General features: G+C 43.9%; 1 protein-coding gene across 1 annotated transcript in view; it reads left to right on the forward strand.

Annotated features, from left to right (window-relative positions):
* Window positions 1–1,197: 1,197 nt before the first annotated feature.
* The window catches only part of LOC124605773 (fatty acyl-CoA reductase wat-like), a 267,768-nt gene continuing 242,561 nt past the window's right edge, over window positions 1,198–26,404 (forward strand). The window contains exon 1 of the mRNA XM_047137658.1: window positions 1,198–1,406. The gene's annotated coding sequence lies outside the window, so the exon portion shown is untranslated. The remainder of the gene's footprint in view (window positions 1,407–26,404) is intronic.

Here is a 26,404-nt window from a genome sequence, read left to right on the forward strand (position 1 = left end):
GCATGTAGTACACTTCACTTCAGTACGATATTTGTTGGCAGCCGCCTTCATGACATCACAGTTTTAATGGACATGAGTGTGATCAGTGATGGATGTGGAAGATCCAACGGAGAACAGCGCGCTTCGTTACAGGATCATTTAGTAATCGCGAAAGTGTTACGGAGATGACAGATAAACTCCAATGGAAGACTCTGCAGGAGAGACGCTCAGTAGCTCGGTACGGGCTTTTGTTAAAGTTTCGAGAACATACCTTCACCGAAGACTCAAGCAGTATATTGCTCCCTCCTACGTATATCTCGCGAAGAGACCATGAGGATAAAACCAGAGATATTAGAGCCCACACAGAAGCATACCGACAATTCTTCTTTCCACGAACAATACGAGACTGGAATAGAAGGGAGAACCGACAGAGGTACTCATGGTACCCTCCACCACACACCGTCAGGTGGCTTGCGGAGTATTGATGTAGATGTAGATGTAGATGTAGATGTAGATGGAGTAGTGCCAGATGACGATGAAGTAACTTTCAGAGGCCAACTGTAGGGGTCAAAATCACCACCAAAGGGGTAACATCATTAGTGACACCGTCGATTGAGTCGGTTAGGATTGGGCTTGGCTCTGAGTACTTTGGGACTTAACTGCAGTGGTCATCAGTCCCCTAGAACTTAGAACTACTTAAACCTAACTAACCTAAGGACATCACACACATCCATGCCCAAGGCAGGATTCGAACCTGCGACCGTAGCGGTTGCGCGGTTCGAGGCTGTAGCGCCTAGAACCGCTTGGCCACTCTGGCCGGCGAGTCGGTTAGGAGCATCCACTTGCCTAACACGTCTCTCGAATGTAACGACCGGTGGAGACGGAAGGTCGATAAGATTTACGTCCTCCGCTTCGTCTTCTTGCCTTATCCCGATGCTGCATGTTTTTTAAGCGTTCCTAGAAATCGATTTGTTAAAATAAAATCGCTTCAGCGCTTGGACAGTCCCGTGACCATAGGGTAGCCTACGAAGGTCGAGCCATCCTGTTGCAGCAATCTCGTATACTGGACAGGAGTTTCCCAGCAGTGAGACAGGCCTGCGGTGCGGTACCTTGGCCGGCCGCGACCGCAGCCTCACACTCACACACGCGCGGCTGCCCACATACGCGGCACAAAACCGGACGGCGGCGCCTCCAGCAGCTCCAGTCTGCGCTCAGCGGACACAGTCGCCGGCCGCGCCGCTGCCCCCTCCAGTTCCTCCGGAGTCCACCATCCGCCGCGCCCGCTCGCTCTCGGCGGCCAGCGAGCGACGCCGTGCCGACCCACTGGCAGACAGTCCAGCACTTGGCACGGCTTTCTCCACGTGCCGAGACCTCAACCTCATTCCGATTGTGCGTGAGACGGCGATCCTAGCTGGACGGGTTTGGCGGTAAGTGCTGCTGCCATTGCGTCGCCTTGCTGTGCTCCTCTCGTTAGTAGCTAGCCGAGTGGTAGTTCCTTCCGTTCCACCTGCAGGCTGCATCAGAGCGCCATTTGTTTAAAAAAATATGGCCAGTGGCCTCCAGGCGAGTTCCGTGAAGTCATTTACACACCCCGGTATTGCTGTGGTTCTGAAAGAGCCTCCAGGAAGGTAACTCGTGTTAACTGTGATTCATGAACTACATCGATAAAAGAAATTAGTTGCTCTAGTTGGCTGGAGTTGAAGTAATCAGCCCTTCGAACAAGAAATCGTGCTGACATCTACATGAAGACACGCAAAATATGAATAACAACGCCATCAGTCACAAAAAAATAGTGTTTTATTAAAGCTCACGATTCATTTCGGATCCTGTGGGTCCATCAACAGGTGCAAGTCATACGTTATTTACGTCTGTTCTTGAGTGAGCCGACTCAAAATGCACGTTCCTTTTGTGAGAAGATTAGGTGTTAAATTTGGAAATAAGAGAACTTAGCGCTTAACCTTCCCACAGCAGAAACATACATTTCGCATCACCTCACTCAAGCAGACGTACACAGTATATAAAACAATTTGAACATAATAATTAACGTGAAGGTTCCGAAATGAATCGTGTAGTTTAATAAAACACGGATGTCTTGTGACTGAAGACAATATTATTCATACTTCTTGTGTACTGAATACAGTCACGTCCACAGCTGCAAAATATGGGTAAAAATGCATTACCTGAAGAGACTGTGGGAGTTACTGAAAATGTGAAATAGGTGACCGAACGTAGATTTGAACCTGTTTAAATACAACCGTACGGTAACGGGCCGCCTCACTTTATTGTGTCCGCGAGACGTCCTTTGGTATTGGAGAAATAGACGCCATAAATATTAATACCGTCCTCTGTGAGTAAAAGGCGCAGTAATGCGGTAAACTTTAACAGGATATAAACACAGGTTTCAGCGATTCTTCCAAGTACCAGAGCGAATCTCACTTTCACGGGGAAACGCGAACTGAAACGTATCTTCGTGCCAGGCCGAAGTGGGCATCGTATCGACATTCCAATGCTGATATCTGTCATTCTCTACCGGGTGAATAATCTCACTAACAACTGGAGTGTCTTAAAACGCTCTTTCGTCTCTCTGCCTCTTCTGAATTGCACATAAGTGGCATATTTACTCGTAGCTTGTAAGGAAAGGAGGCAAGCGGTGGCAGGTTGAAATGAAGCCATTCCTGACGCATGTTCAGATAAATCGCCCAGAAGAGCTCCTCTCACAAAACGCTGCTGCCGTCATTCGGCTACCAACTTCATGAATCTTCTGCTCTCCGTGTACTGGGCTCTAAGTTATAGTTATCGCTGACTCCAGTCGGCTTCCCTTCTAATTCTTGCACTAATGACCTTGCCGTTCAGCGACCCTAACTCACCCATCCTTCCAATTCATTTATAGTATACCACTGCCGACGAGCGGTACGGATTTTATTTCAGTTTTATGAGCGCAAAATAGTGCCGCATTTCGACAATGCTCTGGAGCTACTTTGCTCATATTGCTGAGAGTGGTGCTTACTGGGCGCTGGAGCTTCGTTACGGTGTTTCCTTTCAGATGTAGGCTGCTGAGGTACCCTGGAAATCACCTTCGAATATTTTTTTTCCTTATCACAACCTCTATTTACTAATTGAAGTTGTTGCTTTTGCTGCTGGCCATAATCCGCTAAGGTTTCTTTCTTTTCTGCCTTCTGTTTCACATTATCACCCCCAGATTATAATTGAAAAATTGTAAAACCGTGTCATGTGACAAAGGCATCTATCTTCACTTGATTTGGATCGTAAGGAGTAGCTTCCTCATTCGTCACTTGATGTGTCATTAGAAGTGTCTTATCTGATTCTGCTGGAACATGGAAATAGTTGCGCATAGACAAACTTGGGGCGCGACGTGCTTCCAGGAGGATGAGAGCTTTGAGTTTGGTCTTATTAATCTCCATAAAATTATTCAATTTTTGGGTTTAGCTGTTGCTGTAGGGGTCATGTTCTTATTAATCAATGTGTGCCCATACCATATGAGGATACATGCTACAAGCGTTTGGAGTGTGGTGCGTATAGAATTTAAGAATGAAAAGTACTTGTTTGATCATTATAAACCAGAAGTACTTCGCTGGCTGTGCGTAAAATTAGTAACAGTGACAATTTTTTCGCAGAAAATTAAATTGGTTTGAGTGTTGTGTTGTTCGTCATCATAATAACTGTAACAGTCTTCATTGTGCCATGTTCTACAATAGAGACTGCATAAACTGATGCTGTACTGATAGCAGAGACGTGCTGATATTCAGTCTTTGTATTGACATAAATTTCATCAACTGTTCATATCATAGATTAATGAGTAATTGTATCTAAATACAGGCGTTTTCGTATGCACGGTTTGAAAACACAGAATACACCAAACCTGTATCATATAAAATAGCACGGTTAAAAAATTCATGATAGTGCGCACTCTGCGTCAACTACGTATGATATTATTTTTAGGGTTTCATTTAATTATAAAAGAATTCTGCATAACACACTAAAACCACAAGGTGCAGGATGCGAGAGATGTGTTGAGGAGAGCATATGGTCGGTAATGGGAGACCTATTTTGGGTGTATATACTCCAATGTCACACAGTTAACTCAGTCTTATTGTTTTCTTTACGTCAGATGAAGCATCAAACGGGTTTACATTTTCGTACCATAGGGAATGCTAAGCGTGCCTGAGGAGCGAACGGATAATTATATACTAAGAATGCGAGTTGTCGGTTACAGAAAGCTGCGCGGCATTAGCCGAGCGGTCTAGGGCGCTGCAGTCATGGGCTGTGCGGCTGGCCCCTGTGGAGGTTCGAGTCCTCCCTCGGGCATGAGTGTATGTGTTTGTCCTTAGGATAATTTATGTTAAGGAGTGTGTAAGCTTAGGGACTGATGACCTTAGCAGTTAAGTCCCATAAGATTTCACACACATTTGAACATTTTGGTTATAGAAAGTGTAATGCATGCTTCTACGAACAACGAGCTTTTTGGGTTGTTAGAGTTCAGTAGACTCAGTGGGTTTTCTTCCCTTATTGTTTTCAGTTTTTACTTCAGAGAGGATAGTTAACAACGACTACAATGTTCATGCTCAGCGTGTTTTGACTGACATTATAAGTAATCGGTTTCCTTCATAAGTATACCCTGCTATATAAACCACGACAGAAAAAATGATAATATTGGAAGTTTGCTATACACTTAATGCAGTACATTCGAGGAATTTCCCAGTAGTTTATATGTTTATACTATATTTTACTCGCAGAATTTACAATCCCAGGAAACGTCTAAATTCCTGACGGAGTTTCAGTAGGATAACGAATCCCACCGAAAAACATTTTACGGTTGAATATAGTAATCTGTATAGCACTGCACCCTGCTGTATTGTCCTGCCCTGCCTCGGAATTGCTTTCACTACCTATTCTTCAGTGTTCAGTTAGGTGGCGGTGTGTTCAGTCTACAACATATGCGGTAAATCTTTGTCGTGTGACTCTCTCTCTCTCTCTCTCTCTCTCTCTCTCTCACACACACACACACACACACACACACACACACTGTGGAGTAGAAGACATTGCTAATCACAAACTACTATAGTTTTTCGTGTATACTGTATAACTTGTCTACGACGAGAAAAATTGTCACAACGCTTTGGGAAACATTGATTTATTATTGATTGCTTTTTCCGAACCTAAAAATAAATATCAGTTCATCTAGTCAGAAGAGAGAGGTCTTCAGTTGAACATACATTCCGAATGAAGTTGTGAATGGATATTTTTCGGTTGAGACAGTATTGAAGACATAACTGTCAGAATTTATGAATGACAGAGCGCCAAAGTTTTGGATGGCTTAGCCGTCACTTAATGACTGAACCACCAAGCCTCACGTACCTTATGGTGAAGATCATATAGTGGTTATGTTGGAAGGTTTTGTAACATCCGCCGAGGAAACCAGCAAGGGCTGGCAGAATCTCGCGGAAGGGCCATGCAGTAGCCGCTCGGCAGTGTTTTGCTCACGAGGCCTTCGTGGCAACGGCGGATCTGGTGCGTTGCGACAATGCTGTGGGGCCGTTCCTTTCCGGTGTGGCAGCTGACTGACCTTCAAGGTCACGCGCCTGCACTTGCAGCCGTCTTAGCTCGCAGCCGCTCTTGCACAGCGGCGTCTCATCTCTTTTGGACAGTGCATTCGTCAGTAAATTTCAACTTAGATCTTTTCCACGTAGAGAAGCACTGTGTAAATTGCACTAGTTAGCAAAGCATTTTCCTCTTCTTGCCTCATTTTTTCCACTTGTCCACTAACTAGAGCCTAATTACATGGCTGGCCATTAAAATTGCTACACCACGAATATGACGTGCTATAGACGAGAAATTTAACCGACAGGAAGAAGATGCTGTGATATGCAAATGAGTAGCTTCTCAGAGCATTCACACAAGGTTGGCGCCGGTGACGACACCTACAACGTGCTGATATGAGGAAAGTTTCCAATCGATTTCTCATACACAAACAGCAGTTGACCGGTGTAGCCTGGTGAAACGTTGTTGTGATGCCTCGTGTAAGGAGGAGAAATGCGTACCATTACGTTTCCGACATTGATCAAGGTCGGATTGTAGCCTACGGCGATTGCAGTTAATCGTATCGCGACATTGCTGCTCGCGTTGGTCGAGAACCAATGACTGTTGGCAGAATATGGAATTGGTGGGTTCAGGAGGGTAATATGGAACGCCGTGGTGGATCCCAACGGCCTCGTATCACTAGCAGTCGAGATGACAGGCATCCTATCCGCATGGTTGTAACGGATCGTGCAGCCACGTCTCGATCCCTGAGTCAACAGATGGGGACGTTTTCAAGACAACAACCATCTGCACGAACAGTTGGACGACGTTTGCAGCAGCATGGACTATCAGCTCGGAGACCATGGCTGCGGTTACCCTTGACGCTGCATCACATACAGGAGCGCCTCCGATGGTGTACTCAACGACGAACCTGGGTGCAGGAATGGCAAAACGTCATTTTTTCGGACGAATCCAGGTTATGTTTACAGCATCATGATGATCGCATCCGTGTTTGGCGACATCGCGGTGAACGCACATTGGAAGCGTGTATTCGTCATCGCCATACTAGCGTATCACGCGGCGTGATGGTATGGGGTGCCATTGGTTTCACGTCTCGGTCACCTCTTGTTCGTATTGACGGCACTTTGAACAGTGGACGTTACATTTCAGATGTGTTACGACCCGTGGCTCTACCCTTCATTCGATCCCTGCGAAACCCTACATTTCAGCATGATAATGCACGACCGCATGTTGCAGGTCCTGTACGGGCCTTTCTGGATACAGAAAATGTTCGACTGTTGCCCTGGCCAGCACATTCTCCATATCTCTCAACAACTAAAAATGGTGGCCGAGCAACAGGCTCGTCACAATACGCCAGTCACTACTCTTGATGAACTGTGGTATCGTGTTGAAGCTGCATGGGCAGCTGTAACTGTACACGCCATCCAAGCTCTGTTTGACTCAATGCCCAGGCGTATCAAGGCCGTTATTACGGCCAGAGCCGGTTGTTCTGGGTTCTGATTTCTCAGGATGTATGCACCCAAATTGCGTGAAAATGTAATCACATGTCAGTTCTAGTAAAATATATTTGTCCAATGAATATCCGTTCATCATCTGATTTTCTTCTTGGTTTAGCAATTTTAATGGCCAGTAGTGTAGTTTGCTGTACGCTATGAGCGTGTATGTAGATTTTAATCTGCCTTTCATTTGTAGTAACCATTTTGTGCTTCCCTACATAAAAATATTGTAAGAATCATCTCCAAAATGTGTCGAACGTCAGAACATCTAACTATAGCAATCTTTTTTTCCTACGGGCGGTTCGCTGGCGATCCCAAATCAGTCGCGATTTAAGTACGGTTTTATCATCAACCTGGGCAGTTAAACGAAACGAAGGCACGGATTCTTAACAAAAACTCCAGCTATCGTGTGTCGTTTCGGATTAGGACGTCTTCCGTAGTTTTCATTGCGAGTCATTTTATCGTACTGTAGCGATGAAGTCGCATTGGTTAAGACGATGAACTGGGTCCAGTTTGATAACGTTTGGTTTCTTGTGCTGTAAAAATTTAACTACTTCTGTAAACAACTTACATTCACGTATAGACTGTTTATGCTATTCTCCGCATTGTTATTGGGGTGCCCACTGCTGGTCTTTAAAATTGCAACAGCGTGAAAACAGCGGACAACAAACGTCAAAATGTCTGAAAAAATGTTCAAATGTATGTGAAATCTTATGGGATTTAACTGCTAAGGTCATCAGTCCCTAATCTTACAGACTACTTAACCTAAATTGTCCTAAGAACAAACACACACACCCATGCCCGAGGGAGGACTCGAACCTCCGCCGGGACCAGCCGCACAGTCCATGACTGCAGCGCCTGAGACCGCTCGGCTAATTCCGAGCGGCCAAAATGTCTACTTGTAGTACATTCTTGGATACGCAAACAATACGTATTTCAGCGCAACTGCCCATGATACATAGCAGTACCGTCATCTACATTATGTTTGTAGCCTAAGATAAATCAGCGGGTTTCTAATTCAGAAACCGCTTTCTTCTGAAAAGATAATGTTATAATTCATGTAAGAAAGATAAACATCTTTCAGGCACGTAACAGAAGGCTACAGTGACGGAATCGTGGCCAATCGAGACTGCGGTTTATGTTTCAGCAATACTGCTCCTTGTGTTGGTCGGCATCCAATTACTGTCATACGAATATGTAATCGATGGGTTCAGGAGAGCCATACTCAACTCCACTTACGATCTCAGTGGTTCCACGGGATTAGCGCCCGAGAGGATGTTCAGAATTGTACAGCCACTTTACGTTCCACGAGTCAAGAAAAGGGTTTCTATGAAGGACGAAAAATATGTACAAGAACAGTTTGACAACATCTTGTGCACCGAGCGAAGTGGCGCAGTGGTTGGCATACTGGACTCGCATTCTGGAGAACGAAGGTTCAAACGTGCGTCCGGCCATCCTGATTTAGGTTTTTAGTGATTTCCATAAATGGCTTCACGCAAGTGCGGGGACGATTCCTTTCAAACGGTACGACCGATTTCCTTCCCCATCTATCCCTAATCCTTTGGGACCGATGACCTCGTCGTTTGCTCCCCTCCCTGAATCAACCAACCAACCAACTAACTTCTTGTGCACCACGGACTGTCAGCAAATCTCCCTCGTGCCCCATTTCTTTTTTTACAAAATTATAAACTATCCGTTCGGTCAGTGACCTGTCTGATCGCTGTATTCCAGTTGTGTCTGTATCGTGATGTAACATCCGTTCGTGCGAGAAAGGGACCTCAAGATATACGTATCTCCTATCTCTTCTCCACAAGTGACCACATGGTATGACTCTTGCGTTCCGTTTTGGAATTTTTGACTCTTTTTCCTTTGTCGTAACATAGTTCACACCCGAGAGGTCTATGTGGCATCTCGCCTGCTCTCACTACATGAAATTTACTTGCGGCAGTAACATATTCTTACAACATGACTCACATTCTATACCAACATGCAGCATGACAATTGCCAAGACTCCAAGACTACAGAAAGGGAGCAGCCACGTCGATGACATGACGGAAAGCTTATAATGTTTTGGAAATATATATAGGGTGAGTCACCTAACATTACCGCCGGATATATTTCGTAAACCACATCAAATACTGACGAATCGATTCCACAGACCGAAAGTGAGGAGAGGGGCTAGTGTAATTGGTTAATACAAACCATAAAAAATGCACGGAAGTATGTTTTTTAACACAAACCTACGTTTTTTTAATGGAACCCCGTTAGTTTTGTTAGCACATATGAACACATAAACAAATACGTGATCAGTGCCGTTTGTTGCATTGTAAAATGTTAATTACATCCGGAGATATTGTAACCTAAAGTTGACGCTTGAGTACCACTCCTCCGCTGTTCGATCGTGTGTATCGGAGAGCGCCGAATTACGTAGGGATCCAAAGGGAACGGTGATGGACCTTAGGTACAGAAGAGACTGGAACAGCACATTTCGTCCACATGCTAGCACCTTTTTATTGGTCTTTTTCACTGACGCACATGTACATTACCATGAGGGGTGAGGTACACGTTCCACGGGCGTTTCATAGGACATGGAGGATACATAAATTGGCCAGCCCGTTCTCCTGATCTTACACATCTGGACTTCTTTCTGTGGGGTACGTTAAAGGAGAATGTGTACCGTGATGTACCTACAACCCCAGAGGATATGAAACAACGTATTGTGGCAGCCTGCGGCGACATGACACCAGATGTACTGCGGCGTGTACGACATTCATTACGCCAGAGATTGCAATTGTGTGCAGCAAATGATGGCCACCACATTGAACATCTATTGGCCTGACATGTCGGGATACACTCTATTCCACTCCGTAATTGAAAACGGAAACCACGTGTGTACCTATATACACTCCTGGAAATGGAAAAAAGAACACATTGACACCGGTGTGTCAGACCCACCATACTTGCTCCGGACACTGCGAGAGGGCTGTACAAGCAATGATCACACGCACGGCACAGCGGACACACCAGGAACCGCGGTGTTGGCCGTCGAATGGCGCTAGCTGCGCAGCATTTGTGCACCGCCGCCGTCAGTGTCAGCCAGTTTGCCGTGGCATACGGAGCTCCATCGCAGTCTTTAACACTGGTAGCATGCCGCGACAGCGTGGACGTGAACCGTATGTGCAGTTGACGGACTTTGAGCGAGGGCGTATAGTGGGCATGCGGGAGGCCGGGTGGACGTACCGCCGAATTGCTCAACACGTGGGGCGTGAAGTCTCCACAGTACATCGATGTTGTCGCCAGTGGTCGGCGGAAGGTGCACGTGCCCGTCGATCAGGGACCGGACCGCAGCGACGCATGGATGCACGCCAAGACCGTAGGATCCTACGCAGTGCCGTGGGGGACCGCACCGCCACTTCCCAGCAAATTAGGGACACTGTTGCTCCTGGGGTATCGGCGAGGACCATTCGCAACCGTCTCCATGAAGCTGGGCTACGGTCCCGCACACCGTTAGGCCGTCTTCCGCTCACGCCCCAACATCGTGCAGCCCGCCTCCAGTGGTGTCGCGACAGGCGTGAATGGAGGGACGAATGGAGATGTGTCGTCTTCAGCGATGAGAGTCGCTTCTGCCTTGGTGCCAATGATGGTCGTATGCGTGTTTGGCGCCGTGCAGGTGAGCGTCACAATCAGGACCGCATACGACCGAGGCACACAGGGCCAACACCCGGCATCATGGTGTGGGGAGCGATCTCCTACACTGGCCGTACACCACTGGTGATCGTCGAGGGGACACTGAATAGTGCACGGTACATCCAAACCGTCATCGAACCCATCGTTCTACCATTCCTAGACCGGCAAGGGAACTTGCTGTTCCAACAGGACAATGCACGTCCGCATGTATCCCGTGCCACCCAACGTGCTCTAGAAGGTGTAAGTTAACTACCCTGGCCAGCAAGATCTCCGGATCTGTCCCCCATTGAGCATGTTTGGGACTGGATGAAGCGTCGTCTCACGCGGTCTGCACGTCCAGCACGAACGCTGGTCCAACTGAGGCGCCAGGTGGAAATGGCATGGCAAGCCGTTCCACAGGACTACATCCAGCATCTCTACGATCGTCTCCATGGGAGAATAGCAGCCTGCATTGCTGCGAAAGGTGGATATACACTGTACTAGTGCCGACATTGTGCATGCTCTGTTGCCTGTGTCTATGTGCCTGTGGTTCTGTCAGTGTGATCATGTGATGTATCTGACCCCAGGAATGTGTCAATAAAGTTTCCCCTTCCTGGGACAATGAATTCACGGTGTTCTTATTTCAATTTCCAGGAGTGTATATATATATATATATATATATATATATATATATATATATATATATATATATATATATAGGCACACGTACACACGTGGTTTCCGTTTTCAATTACGGAGTGGAAAATATATATATATATATATATATATATATATATATAATAAGAAGGAGATTTGAACACGGATCCCCCTTTTGCAGTCCAACAAGACTCAGGTTGCACGCACCGCCCTGACCTACTTCGATGCAGAGTTTATTCGATTGATGCCCTAGCCAGCACGTTCCCTAGATCTGTCACCTATTGGAAACATCTGTCCACGGATTGCCCAGAGCTTGGCACACCATTAATCTCCATCAACTTCTATTGATGAAGTGTGGCACATAGTTGAAGCACCTTGAAATAACCAAGATCAGTTCTACTCGACCTCCAGATGGGCGCTGTTGCTGCCAGAGGTACCAGCTCTGTACACCCTGTATGTCCCCAAATTACGTACTACACAGTTTAGGTATTATACGTACAATTTTTATGCGCTGCCTTTGCTGGTGTGGTAATTTTAATAGCTGGCAGTGTGTTTTTGATATCAGAAGTTATGTTCGACCACTGGCTGCTTGGAGAACTAACATTTGGAAACGCTAACGCTTCCACTGCTAACTAATTATTTATGAGACATTTACGCGGTTGTCAGTGATCGACATGGTAATGCGTACATATGTATTCTGCCTGACATCGTGAGGTGCGTGGCAGAGGGTACCTGATGTACCAGGGTCACCCCAATCCCCTCTCCCTTCATCAGTTCTATTTTCAGTTGATGCACAGGAAACAAGACTGTCTTTACCACTCAGTATACGCTCTAATTTCTGTAAGTTTTCTTCCATAGTCATTACGCGTGGAAAGTAGTAATTTAACTGACTCTGGATGTACTCTACCGGAATTCTAAGACATAGGGTCTGTGCGATGTACATTTCTTTATATGTAACCAGCACCACTGCAATTTGCTGAGCCTACTTTGAATCATCTGTCCTATTTGGTACATCTCCTTCGTAGGTGAGTTACACTTCCTTGGGACACGGCCGATAAATTTCTGTCTGACGTCACTTTTCCCACCGTTTATTCTCCTTCTTCCTCCTCCTTGCCGGTTGCGGTTTCCCTACGTGGTCGGTACTGTTATACAGACTGTAGCAATGTCAGCGACACAGGATGACCGTGAGCCATTCCTGACGTTTCCACTACCCCTCCCCCTGTGTACACTATCTGTCTGCTCCAAGAGTAAATCTCATGTTCAAGTGTGAGAGCGTTTTGTAAATGTTTGTGTAGCGTATATCTGAGCGGGACAAAGACACCAGCCCGGTACCACATCCAGGTTGGCCGGCTCAGTTGGCCCTCGTCGTTCATCTGCGAGGCGGATTCGATCTGGGGCACACTTGCTTCCCCTAATCCTGGAAGCGGTGCGTTAACGCGCTCGTGTATCCGGGCGGGTAGCTAGACTTCCGTGATCGTTCCAGCTTAAATCCGCACGGACAGATAATCTCAGGTACCTGACAACTGTTTCTAATTTCAGTGACTGATCACCGCCGATCCTACTGTCAAATCACTTTGAATTATGATGCTAGTCAACTGTCAGTTTCCGCACAGAATGCTAATCTCTGTGAGACTTCTCGCATTTTGTAACAGTTTGATAAATACGAGACCTCCAGGTATACGACAGAATCGTCTGTGAATTGCTTCTGGAGCTAAAAATGCAATTTTCGGGGACGTTTGTGTGTATTGGAAACAGTAGCTGTAGTGGAGAAAAAAAATGGTCAAGTGCAAGGAGAACTTGCGACATGGGGGTTCCGTAGAGATTTAATTATGTACGTATATCATTCATCCATCTCGGAAATCGAGGATCTCGACGGTTATTGACTGCTATCCACAAAGATGTTGGCAAGATATCTGCCTGGGCAATTCCAAGATTTACGAGAATGCTTTAATTTTAAAGTTTTTTGTGAAATTTTGAATTTGATATTGAAATTACTGAGCGATAGGAGTCTTAACAGATGGACAGACAGTCAGATAAATGACGAAAAAGCATTTTTTTGTGTGATATAAGTAGAAATTTGAAATTTTCGGATTTATTTCCTTTACTTAACAATTTTCAATTTTTTTCCTTTACTTGTATTGCGAACCCTTGCTTCTTGCCAAATGTCATGATTCTAGGTCAACGAGAGGTACGCTATTGGTTTTGATGAGTGACTTTGCGAATATCAAAGTATGTGACACAAATTGCCTTATCTCTTAAATGGATTAACTTGGAAACAAACTTTTTGCACCGCCAAGGGACAGTAGACCTTGCGTGTGACATTAAGTTCAACTTGAAACGTCTTTTCATTCCTGAGAAAAAAGGTTTTTAGCAGTCGGACTGACTGACAAGAAAGTGATTTATAGCGCTTTCGATTTTACTGTTTGATATATGGAACCCTAAAAAGCAACTTTATCACAAGAGTGGAGAGCTTGGCGCAAAGTGTTACGGGGTTAGTCATAAGGAAACACACACAGTAGCATTTAACTGACTCAGAACAGAAAAACTTTTGAATGAGAGTAGAATGGTGCTCCAATAATGTTATTGGCACAGATGTTATGACGGTGAGATAAGTGAGCATACAGAAGGTAAGTGCTCAAAATAGGTCGACAGAGTGAAAGTTCATTGACCGGAAATTTGACTTCGATATCCTTAAGCATCTGAAACCTGCTCACGGATAACGTGATTCAGATGCCAGCAGTACGCTGAGTTACATTTGTTTCCACGGCACTCACACGACGCCCACCGGTTCATGTAATTCGACACGCTTCAGAACCCACTTATCTCTTTGAAACAGCCGACTGCGTAATTTTAACCTCGGACCAAGGTCTCGCGACAATGGATGACAGCTCAACATTTTCTCACTTTTCTCGCGGATTAAGTTACAGCTTCAACATTGCATTTTTACCTCATTTTTCCACTGCCTTCTTCCTCTCCTAGCTGCCAGAACTTTAACTACCAGCACTTACACACGATATCAAGGCGCGCTGAAACAACAGGCACTGTGCCAGTTCCCTTTCTGGTACATCATCTTCCTCATTCAAATGCTGCAGCTGCCAAGGAATTACATTTTGCAGGCTCACTCTTTTGTCATTAATAACGGCACAGCAAGAAGTAATTACTTACTTACCACTATGGTGCCGGTATGGGGTAAAGTATCGCTTTGTTGCTATACCGGCTTCTATCGTTATAGTAGAATTTCCCACTTCACTGTGCGAGATTTCTAAGTTCCTTTTGAAACGCAACAAACGGTTAGGTAGCATTTTGAGGTGATCTAGCTAGCGGAATACGTTATTGCAACACTGTAACTTACGTTCACGTTACTGCTCTCGGTTGGCCATTCGATTTAGTTCATTCTTGTTTTGTACACCATCAAGATATTGCCTTAGCTTTCTAAACACAACGCTGTTGCGTAAAAATGAAAAGAATACTGTCAAAATATTGTCGCACTCTGGAGAACAGACAGTTGGCCAATTACTAACAATAATTTTTATCGCACTAGTTCAGGAGAATTAAACCAGCGAACCCAGTCCAAACCACGAAAATAAAGTTATGATGATTCTTTTAATGCTTCCCGTTTTGTAACCCGCCCACCGGTCTCCCCATTTGAGTACAACGCACAGAATGTTCATACAACCATGTGAAACCTTCAGAAGAGACCTCCTTTGGGACGTTGTTCAACTCCCGTCATATTCACTTGAAAGACGGTAATGTCCTCAGTGCGTTGACCATTCATGTGAATTTCTGCAATTTCTTCTTTTGTGGTGGTTTTGTTTTGATAACACGAAGACTCCTCACCCATGATGATTTTTTTGAGAAAGAAATTTTCGCGTTTTGCATTTTGATCTAGTCGCAGCAAGCGTCCACGCGCCGTTTATTTTTTCTTCAGAGTCAAGCTATGCGGGACAAACACTACACAAACCTTTCTCTTCTTCAAAACATTCTGAATAACGTCATGAACACTATTTGTGAGAAAACAACATTGAAACGCTGCGGTCGCACGTTCGCTACCTAAACTGACTGGTCGAATGCAGATCTGTTGTTTACAGTTGACACTTCAAGCTGGCACCGTAGCTACTGCTCTGGCTCCCCTTATCCGCCACAAATAAAATAAGCTCGGAGCAAAAAGAAAGGAATTTTAGATTTCATTCCTCCATCGTCATCGACCTTATCTGAGATGGGTGAGGGATTAGAGAAAGGATGAAAAATAACACTGTTGAAAGAAAAGTTGCTGCATTCGTGTTAGACGGTTCTGGGAAACCACTAAAAACTTAAATCGGGTGGTGATTCGGGGAAAAAAACCACTGCGGTATGTAACACTCACCTAGAACTGCCAAAATACACAACAATCCACTGGAGAGCCGCAGTATGTCTTTCGAGACTATACAGCTGTCGACTAAGTTTGATTTTTCCAATATGTATGTGGTCGTACATATACAGGCTTCTTGTTTCATAATCCTCACCACCAACCAAATTTAATGCTAACAGGTCTCGATGGATCGCATTTTCGGGCATTTGTGACTATGAACTTTCAACGAATCTTGGAGACGTGACTCCATGATGTAGGCATGAGGTATTCCAGCCTGATATTTTTTTCTTCTCTGAGATTTTGCAACTTTGACGTTTCCATTTGATTACTTCATCACGCATTTTTGCACTGAGAAATGATGTTTGAAACGCGGAATGGAGTCGTGCTGCTGTTTTATTTCCTCCCGAGACAAATTAGCTCACATCTTCTATAAGATGTCCGAACTGATATGCGTGAGATTTAGATGCCAGTAACCTCTATTTCAGACAACTCATACAGCCATACGCCACAAGTGAACAGTCTTGTGTTGTTGAAGACTGAAGCATAATATTTTCTAAGAGATATGGAACAAGAGCGTATCCCTGTATCATAGCATTTGCCGATGCCTTTACCAGAGATGTTTCGAAGTAATAACCGCTTGTGCCGATGCCATTAAGCCAAAAGTAGCAGTCAGCATACGTGCGCACAAAAGTCTTCTGCGATAATAATGAACCGTCATTTCTGGTACATAATGATATGTCGCTGTCCGTCAGCATTGCCGACCAGCCGCTCGTTTCAAAACGTAAAACCTAGTCATCTGTAGTCTGTCCACGCAAGTGTGAACCGTTCAGGCCAGCTGTTGGAGCTCTTCGCAAGTAAGTTACAGTACGTATATTCGATGTCTGTGAGCTAAATTTTGAGATAGCAGGTGCTCTGACGTAAGCATTGCGTGCACAGTCGAGCCGCTGTCACATAGAAGCACTGAATACCGTTGATAATTTGTCAGTTAAATCACACTGTCTCGTAGGCGTCAAAACCATGGTACTTTACAAAACACGAGTGCTGGACTTGCAGTGTATCTCCCGAGATGCGTTACCTGTGTTACCTCTTGGTGCTAACTGATCGTCTCAGTCGTCAAGTACGTAGCAGGCCTGCTTTCTGGAGGGAATGATCAGTATCCAGGGATATCACAGGAACGTTCATTCGAAGCAAAAAGTCTGGTAAATATGGGCTCTAAAATGCTTACGTTAAGGGCTATGAGCGTTTGTTCATCTTCACTACTACGAAACGCATCTCTTCTACTGAAGAAGTGTTCATTGGTTTTAAGGGGTGCATTTTACAGCCCATGTTTACTGGACAGTTTTGGTGCATACTACCTCCTCCCAAAATATGGAAAGCAAAAAAGCTTGCATTAGAAGAGATTTGTTTCACATTATCGAAGATGAAGAATTGATCATAGCTCATAAGGTATGCGGTTCAAAGCGAATGTTCACTAGACCTTTCTGTTTCGAATGATCGTTCTGACATATCCCTGTATATTGACCTTTCTTTCTGGGACACACTGTATAACGGGATGATACAACTAACATATAATTGTCTGGATTGTGAACGTAAATGCTTTGTAGCATCTAGGGTGATTCATATCCTCATCTACGAAGAACATGTAAGAATTTGAGGTTAACTAGACCATTACTAATCTGTGCTTAACTGTTTTGTCTGCGAAGTATCTACGAGGATAACCAGCATGCATTTCTTTAGCGTTGCATTCTGTAACTGAAGATGTATGTATTTATTTATGTTCATTATTTCTAATACGCACTCGTACGTTGGCCATGTTGTACCAATTTTTAAGAATATGTATCGTTGCATAAAAAATTTAAAGCTAAATTTATGAAAATTGGTATCTCACTTCTCAGATATAACGAAATATATGTTAGGGGATGAAAGTTGAGTACGGAAATATCTCCACAAGAACGCAAAAGGCATGATTAACAAAAACTTTGGACTCCAGCTACCAGACTCGCTTTTTGCTTAGTAGTACTGTACATTCATGCTTATATGGACTCACTCAGCGTGAAAAGCTCAGAAGGTGTTGCAGTTTGTGAACAACATAAAAATTTTATTAAATAAAAAGAAAAAATAATTTATGCACGCCACACAGTCTACGCGAATGAAGCAGTGGGCGATAAGCTACTGCACGATAACAGGGGGATATGTCTGAGTATCTTGAAGAGAGGAGGAAAAAAAACTTGTTCTACCAAAAAGACGCTTTTTATTACAATTTATTACTGGAAATACGGACAGTTTAACGTATGCCACAACTGTCGTCCATGAAGAATCTTTATCTCATGTTTGATACTGCATTGTACGAGGGTGGTTTGAAAAGTTCTCGGAACGGAATAGGAAAAAGTACTTACATCACTGAATCTTCTTTTATTTATCTCCTTCTAGATTAATGCACTTGGTCCAACGATGTTGCAGTTCCTTGATCCCATCTCGAAAATGAAATACCTCCAGGCCTGCAAAATAGTTGTCAACTCCGGTTAACAGTTTTTCTTTTGAAGTGAATCTTCGTCCACCAAGAAAAATTTTCAGTTTTGGGAAGAGATGGAAGTCTAACGGAACCTTATCAGGTGAATAATAAGACGGGTGTAATTTTGCCATGGCGACAGCACATGTGCGCAGGCGTGCGTCTTGAGTCGCGGCACCTATCTTGCAGATAATTTTTTCATTTCTAATTCTTCAGCTAAAATGTGATATACCCTTTCAAATGACATATGGCAAACGTGAGCAATCTCAAGCACTTTCAATCGGCTACCCTCCATGATCATTTTGTGCACTTTTGCAATGATTTCTGGAGTAGTGACATCTTGGGCTATGACTGCGCGAATCATCGTTTAAGTTCTCCCGACCAAATTTAAATTCATTTGTCCATTTGGCAACAGTTGAATACGCAGGAGCAGAGTCCCCCAGTGTATTCTGGAAATAGGCGTGAACGTCCTTTGTTTTCATACCTTTCTTTACGAAGCAATCAATCACTGCTCGAATCTCTGTTTTTTCCATCTTCGCAAATGACTACGCGGGAACAACAACAGAGCTACGTCACCGCCACAGCTCTCTTCCAACAGCACTGACGTGGTACGTGTTTACAGGCAACAGTCCAATGAATATCACGTGAACAACTAGTTGCGCTGGCGCTGACCTCTCGTGGTGATTCCGAGAACTTTTCAAACCACCCTCGTTTTACATACTTGCAGTAATTTTTTAGTTTTAGATACGCCTCTTTTCAGGCAGGAAAATTCTTCAGTCCCCTGTGTATTACTCCAGAGGGAACAGTGAAGATGAAATGAAATTGATAAGAAGTCTCCCAGAGACATATATGCAACGATTCGTCGCACATACAATCAGTAAGTGGATCAGGGACGGAACGCTTTACGTGGCACAACGAGAAGAAATCTGTAGCGTGCACGTAAATTTTGTACGGACTTGCAAAGCCCAAATGCACATGGAGATATGCTCATCGTCATTACCGTTGACAACCGCTGCTCCATATCAGACTCACGATTTTTTCCTTTCCAGTTTCTTCCTGCTTCGTGCTGCGTCCCGCTAAAGGTCCCCTGGCAGCTGGAACAGTACTCTGCTAATTATTACGGCGCCCTTTCTCACGGGAACTTTTTCCTCGGGCTGCTTTGCGCCGCTGCACTGTTTCCCACCGGCCGCGGGCGTTATCGTTGGGGGAGTGAACTGCGCATGGCTCCTGCTGTGTTATGTCTTCACGATGCAATCATATGAAACGTTGACAAAGGAGTCCTCATTAAAACCATGTAATAGTAGTTTTTGTTTGTCAATCAAATTTAGCGTAACTTGCGTATTTCCATTTGAGATGTCAAGGGGTGACTATGGTCAACTTCTAAAGATTAATGAGGGTTTTCTGCTGACGACGGCTTGTACTAGTCCATTCTACGACTGTATAAATGGGGACTTTCAGAACAATTTGCGAGATGCTTGGCGCGTTTACTTCCTGAGTTTTGAATCAACTCGTTCTGCACATTTTGAACGTCTTTTGTTGGCGGATGTTGAAAAGCAGTCAGTAGGGCAACTTCAAACTTCTGACAGATCTTGTAGTTAGAAACTTAGAACGCCAAATTTTGATGCAGTCAACAAAAAGAAATTACATTGTTAACAACGAAAATTATCTTAGTTCGTAGCAGCACATCAGATAAACTTTCATACACAAGGAGACGTCGATAAATAAGTTATTTGTTATTACGGGGAGGCCATGTAACTTACATTGAATGTTGCACTGAACGTCAGAGTGACGCAGGTAGGACATTATTTTTTAACGCAGCCACCAAGTCTCTGTAAACAGCAGTCGGGAAGCTCTGCCAAGTTCAGTTCCTCGGCGACAGAAATCCGCTCCTCGGTCACGGAGCCATTCGAGAACCGCTGTGTGAAGCCCTCACCGTTGAAAAATCTGCGACTGCTGCAAATTGAATGCCAGGACATTGTCGTATGTCGTCGGTCAATGGCCTTCCTTCCCGATTAGCTTTAGGCCTGAACAAATTGTTGCCACCATTTCACTATACCTGCAGGCGGCGTTGCATTTGCTCCATATACCGCCAGAATTTCACGTTAAATCTGTGTGCAATTTAGACGTTTTCTCCGTGAGAATCGTTCTGTCCCACCTACTTCAGTTTTGGAGTATTTTTTCAGTTGCTGCACGATTTCACTCCCAAACTCTGTCATCAGGAAACCCGGAACGTGTGCTCTCTCTTACCGATGTGCCACTCTTGTTGCGCTACGGTCTCAGCCTGGGAGAATACGAGTAATTTACAGTTTGAAATCCTCCCATATACGATTAGATAAGGAAATACGATTCATACGGGTTATCTGAAACGCAAGAGATATTATCCAACGGAAAAAAAGGCCGAAATATTGTTTTGCTTGAATAAGATCTACACATAATACGGTTCTAGTGCATTGAACGGTATAGTGCCAAGGTGCATATATTTTTCTGGCATTGCTGAACCGCAGCATTTCTCTGTTTGTTTAACGAATATCTTTGTAGATTGGCCATAACCATGGCTTTTTTTGGTCACTTATTTTCCACATTAATTTATTTAGTCAAGACAACTCAGGACGATCACTCTTACATCCGGCCAGGAGCTACACGTATCAAATATTTCGTTCCGAAGAAGTATAAGATTTTCTTTCGCTATCCATCTTTGTAGCTCAGTTACGGATGTGCACTGTATGCGAATAACATTTGCAACTACAACTGTTATTAAAAATCTTAACAACAGAAAAAGTGATTGTAACTAAAATAATTTGTAATGGGAACCAAAAGTTTGAAAGAGCGATAGTGGTATTTGACTCTTAGTGTCATGACAGACAGGGCCGGCGCAAGGCACGTGCGATAAGTGCGGCCGCACGGGGCGGCACTTTCGGAGGGGCGGCAAATCTGCCGCCCCACCCTCTTTATTTTCTTTTTTTTTTTAGGACAAACTCAACATTCATGCCCGAGAGAGGATTCGAAACCAAATCTCGGAGGGAGCGGCTTCGGGATGGCACGGCACCTCGACTACCTGCCGGCCGCCCCTATTGAACAAGGGGAGGGGGAGGACTAATTTGTTCCTCGCCACTGTGGCAGCACAGTCGTGTTTACGCCGAAGGAACAGAGAGGAGGAAGCAGTCTGGCGTACCGCCGCTATTCTTATGAGTGGAGCGCTGCCAGCCTGCAACGCGCCGTGGGTATACTCGCAACTAATTTTGCAGAATACGAAATCTAATTTGGAAATTCGAATGCAATGTTCGATACTGCGGTTACATTTTAAGCCTGTAGAAGTTTTGCTAAGCCCTTCAATGGCAGTTTTCTAGTGTTTTATTCTTCCTGCACTATGGAAAAAAAGGGTTGAACATTATTACAGTCAAACATGTTCAGCTCCTACAATGGCTAGAAGTATTCCGAATGGGTAAATACGCTGCGAGTAATTACAAGGGATAAAGACAGTGCTAATAACCGTGGCGTAAGTTGGGTTGTGACGTATTTTTGAAAATTTTTACTATCCGTTTCTGAGAGATAGTCGGACGTTTTGGTTTTTGAACCATGAAAGACCTGTCACCGCCTGCATCAACAACAATTAAACTCTGACGGGCACTTTTGTTTGACAATACTTCTCGCACACTATCACTTTGCCAACATTTATTTACTGTATAATGCGTGTGAATCCATGTTTCATCTTAGTAAACTACCGGTCGCTTTGATTATGATGAAAACCTGAGAAAGTATGATTTTTTAGCAACAATGCCCTCTCGTCCACACATAACGAAACGTTAATTCTGACACCTTCTAAAACGAAAATCCATAGACAGAACATTGCTTCTAAGGGTTTCCTTGCTAGCTTTGAAGCTCATTTCTGTTTGACAAAAGTTGAGCAGTTTTCGCAAAGTTCGCATTTCTTTCCATTGTTCGTAATGTCATAGAAATTGCTGCCTGATAATACATTTATCCATATCATCGCTCACATACTTATTGTGAGCTTCTTGCTTCTTCTTCTTGGGCGCTAGTTTAACCGTAGCCTCGCTGTACCTCGTCACGTGACCTAGTTCCTGGCACTGCCGCGTCACCACTTCGCCTTTCCAGGCAATAGGTATTGTTGCGTTCTCTACAACGAAAACTACAAATTCGTTTCGGTAGTTGGCCGAGGGAGTCAAGATTGGTCAAAAGCACTTTCAATGCGTTTCGTAAGAACAGAAGAATTGGTGCATCCGAATTTCTTGCAACTTGCTTTTCATATAACGTTCAATTAGTATTGCGCATGCGCGTTACTCGTCATAAGTTAGAATTTTTCTCCTTCAAGATTGCAGAATAGGAAAATTTATTTTTCTTATGATCTGTTACTTCAAAAATCGACAAGTCGGCAAATAAGCACGCGTCGTCCCAATAGCTAGAATGAAAATAAAGCGAAGAAAAGTGAAGTGATACGGCGATGAGTAATTTGTTACCCCTTATTCCATAATCAGACATGGAAGAAGCGACACATGGAAATTACGACAGATGTCGAGTGTCGAGTGGGAAATGAACAACCACAGTGCAGTGAGTTAATATATTTCGACCAGCATTAGTACCCGTCGATGCCTGGGTGTATATTTATAGCATTATTATGTAACTCCATCTCCTTATTCTTCCTCTCTCCATTTTCTTCCGCCCCACTCTTCGACCATCTCACCTGCGTCTGTAGTGAAATTCGGCCTGAAATTTTGTTTCACTCGGCTCAGTTCTTATAGCTTCATCTCCTGAACAGTGTATCCTACAGTAATATAATTTTCCGTTTACGTGCAGTGGAATATCAATACACTGTCTTCGAAGTGTATTGCAAATAAAGTTAGTGCACTGACATCAGCAGTTAGTTTCACGGAATAGTTCTTTACAGGCTGGATCCAAACATGTCCGACGGTAGTAAAGACTGTCTGATAGTGAATATAGGAAAAGTCGGGCGCTGAAGGAAGGTGACGATAAGAAGGAAAAGGATGCATTACAACGACATTTCAAGCCAAAGAGAGAACGACCTAGCAGCGGCGAGGGTGAAAAAATAGATTCTGAAAGTACAGAAACTAATGGAGCTACTGCAGATACATCTTTATCTTCAGGACATGACAAGAAAGTTGAGGAACACAGTACTGCGACGACCGCATACAGTAGCAACGCTGACGGAGGGCCACCCACAACACGTTCAACAGACCTCGTCTAGAGTCAAGACCTGCGTTGTGACGAAAGCTCCGAGATTCAAACATCAGGCAAAACTGAAATTAGGCGACCCGATTCGCAAAATACCGGAGGAACCTCGGAAGAGCTACTCACCACCGCAGAAGGGATGGAAGACGAGCCTAAACTGGAAGACACAATTGACTCAGATCCCGGAAGATGGCCGGAAATTATTACCGACTGCATTCTTCATGCGAGATCCATCAGAGCGCATTAAGGAAGCCGAAGAATGCCCTAAAAACGCGGACAACCGGCGTTACAGCCCTGTGCACTACAGCTATTCTTTGAAGAATTTAGAAGAAGCAGATAGACATTGGTTGGTGTACTCAAAGAGCAAGGATGCTGTGTTCTGCTTTTGTTGCAAACTTTTTTGTCATCTGCAGTAGAAATTGCAAAGAACGGTATAAGCGACTGGCGGCACCTTGCTTCGTATCTCGAAAGTCACGGGAAGTCTTCAGAGCATTTGAATTCACATAAAAAGTGGATCGTGTTGTCCGAGGGACTGAAAAAGTCACGAACTGTCGACGACCATCATCAAATACTTCTGAATACTGAAAGCGAACATTGGAAAAATGTTCTTGAGCGCTTAATAGCTATAATTCATTTCCGGGGTCGGCAATGTCTGCCTCTGAGGGGAAGTACAGATACCCTCTTTCAGCCTGACAACGGAAACTTCTTGAAACTCGTTGAATTATTCGGAAAGTTCGACATTGTGATGATGGAGCACCTGCACAGAACAAAGCAAGGTGAGAACAAGGGTCATCATTATCTTGGAAAAGGAAAACAGAATGAAATAATTCATCTTATTGCATCATCTATAACCAACAAAATTCTATTAATGATGAAATCTGCAAAGTGTTAGAGTATAATTCTGGACTGCACACCAGATATTTCAAAAGTTGAGCAGATGACAGTTGTGGTACGTTTCGTCCAGGAGACAAGACTCGACAGGGTATACGATGTCCGAATTCGGGAGCGTTTCCTGGGATTTCTTACAGAGCCTGATTCTTCAAGCTCCACTTTAACGCACATTGTACTCACGTTCTTGGAAGATAAAAAGATCCTACTGTGTAACATGAGAGGGCAAGGATACGACAACGGAGCAAACATGAAATGTAAGAAGTCTGGTCTCCAGAAAAGAATTTTAGATATGAAAAAAAAGAGCATTTTATGTACCATGTAGCAGTCACTTATTGAAACTTGCTGTAAACGATGCTGCTATGTCTTCTAAATACGCTGTTTCCATGTTTTCGACAGTGAAAAGCTTGTATGACTTCTTCTCGTCCGCCGTTCGACGTTGGGATGTCTTGAAGAAGTATCTGCCTAACCTGTCGCTGAAGCCAGTGAGCGATACTAGGTGGGAAAGTCGCATCGATGCACTTACTCCCCTGAGGTTTCAAATTGGGAGCGTTTATGATGCACTGGTTCAGATATCAGAAAAATTCGGTGGCATGACCGCTCATGAAACAACGTCACTTGCCAATCAAATAAAAAATTACACCTTTCTCACTTCTCTGGTAATGTGGTATGACGTTCTGCTTCACATCAGTGTAGTCAGTAAGACCCTCCAGATCATTGACATAAATGTTTCTGAGGCCGTGGAAATGCTTGAAAAAACGAAAGCATGTTTTGGGACCTGCGGAACAGAAGAAAAGTTTGTGTCTTTCTTGACGGATTCCAAAGAATTGGCTACAGAATTAGAGCTAGAAGATCTAACGTTACCACGGATAAGTGTTTCCCGGCGACGAAGTAAGAAGCCAATACACTTTACCTATGAAGGAAGGGATGAGACAACAGATGACCCAACAAAACGTTACAAGATTGAATTCTACTATTATCTTTTAGATATAGTAATCATCTTTGGATGAGAGGTTCAATCAACTGAAATCTCATTGTGATTTTCTCTACGACATCGGCGAGCTGAAGAATGCACCTCCTAACAGCCTGGACACAAAGTGTAGAAACCTCGCAGCGATTTTGCAAGATCATGAGTCAAGCGGTATTGATGCACTGGAGTTGAGGGAAGAAATATAAGTGCTTTCAACACTATTGAAGTCTGGAATAGGTCCAAAAGAGACTCTGAAGTTTATAGGAAGACATAATTTTTGCCCTAATGTTAACATTGCTCTGAGAATTCTCCTAACACTCCCAATGACAATGCTAGTGGAGAGAGGAGTTTCTCAAAACTGAAATTGATAAAGACATACCTCCGATCAACGATGAGCCAAACTCGTTTGAATGATCTTGCAACAATATCGATTGAGCACGAGTTTGCTGCTGACTTAAATTACACAGATCGTGTGAATGAGTTTGCACAAACAAAAGCCAGGAAGGTTCGATTTGTCTAGTATTTTTTTTTTTAAATTTTGATTTTATGATCAGTGTCTTGGTTATTTGCTGCGTTGTTTCTTATTTTGTTCAACATGAAATAGTTATCGTAAATATTATTGTTCAAACCAAATTATCGTTAAATTGTAAATAAATTTTGTTTTCCGTTGAATACATTATCTGTTCACAACCATTAAAAAGCGTTTATTTACGTTAACTGTAAGTTCATTCCGCGTGGGATTAGCCGAGCGGTCCAAGGCGCTGCAGTCGTGGACTGTACGGCTGGTCGCGGCGGAGGTTCGAGTCCTCCCTCGGGCATGGATGTGTGTGTTTGTCCTTAGGATAATTCAGGTTAAGTAGTGTGTAAGCTTAGGGACTTATGACCTTAGCAGTTAAGTCCCACAAAATTTCACACACATTTGAACATTTTTATAAATTCACAAGGCTTATTAAAATTAGCTAGATTTCTTCAATCAGGTTTGACTCCATTTTTGAGCTGGTGCCCAGCGACTGTCTAGCACAAATCTGTAGAGAATGTCACCAATCAGTCGCAATTTTTGTTTTTATTTTCCAGATCTACATAGATTTCGAGCACAGTGTGGCTATTCTCAACGCTTTGAGTCATGT

This window comes from Schistocerca americana, chromosome 3 (genome assembly GCF_021461395.2).
Source record: "Schistocerca americana isolate TAMUIC-IGC-003095 chromosome 3, iqSchAmer2.1, whole genome shotgun sequence".
NCBI lineage: Eukaryota > Metazoa > Arthropoda > Insecta > Orthoptera > Acrididae > Schistocerca > Schistocerca americana.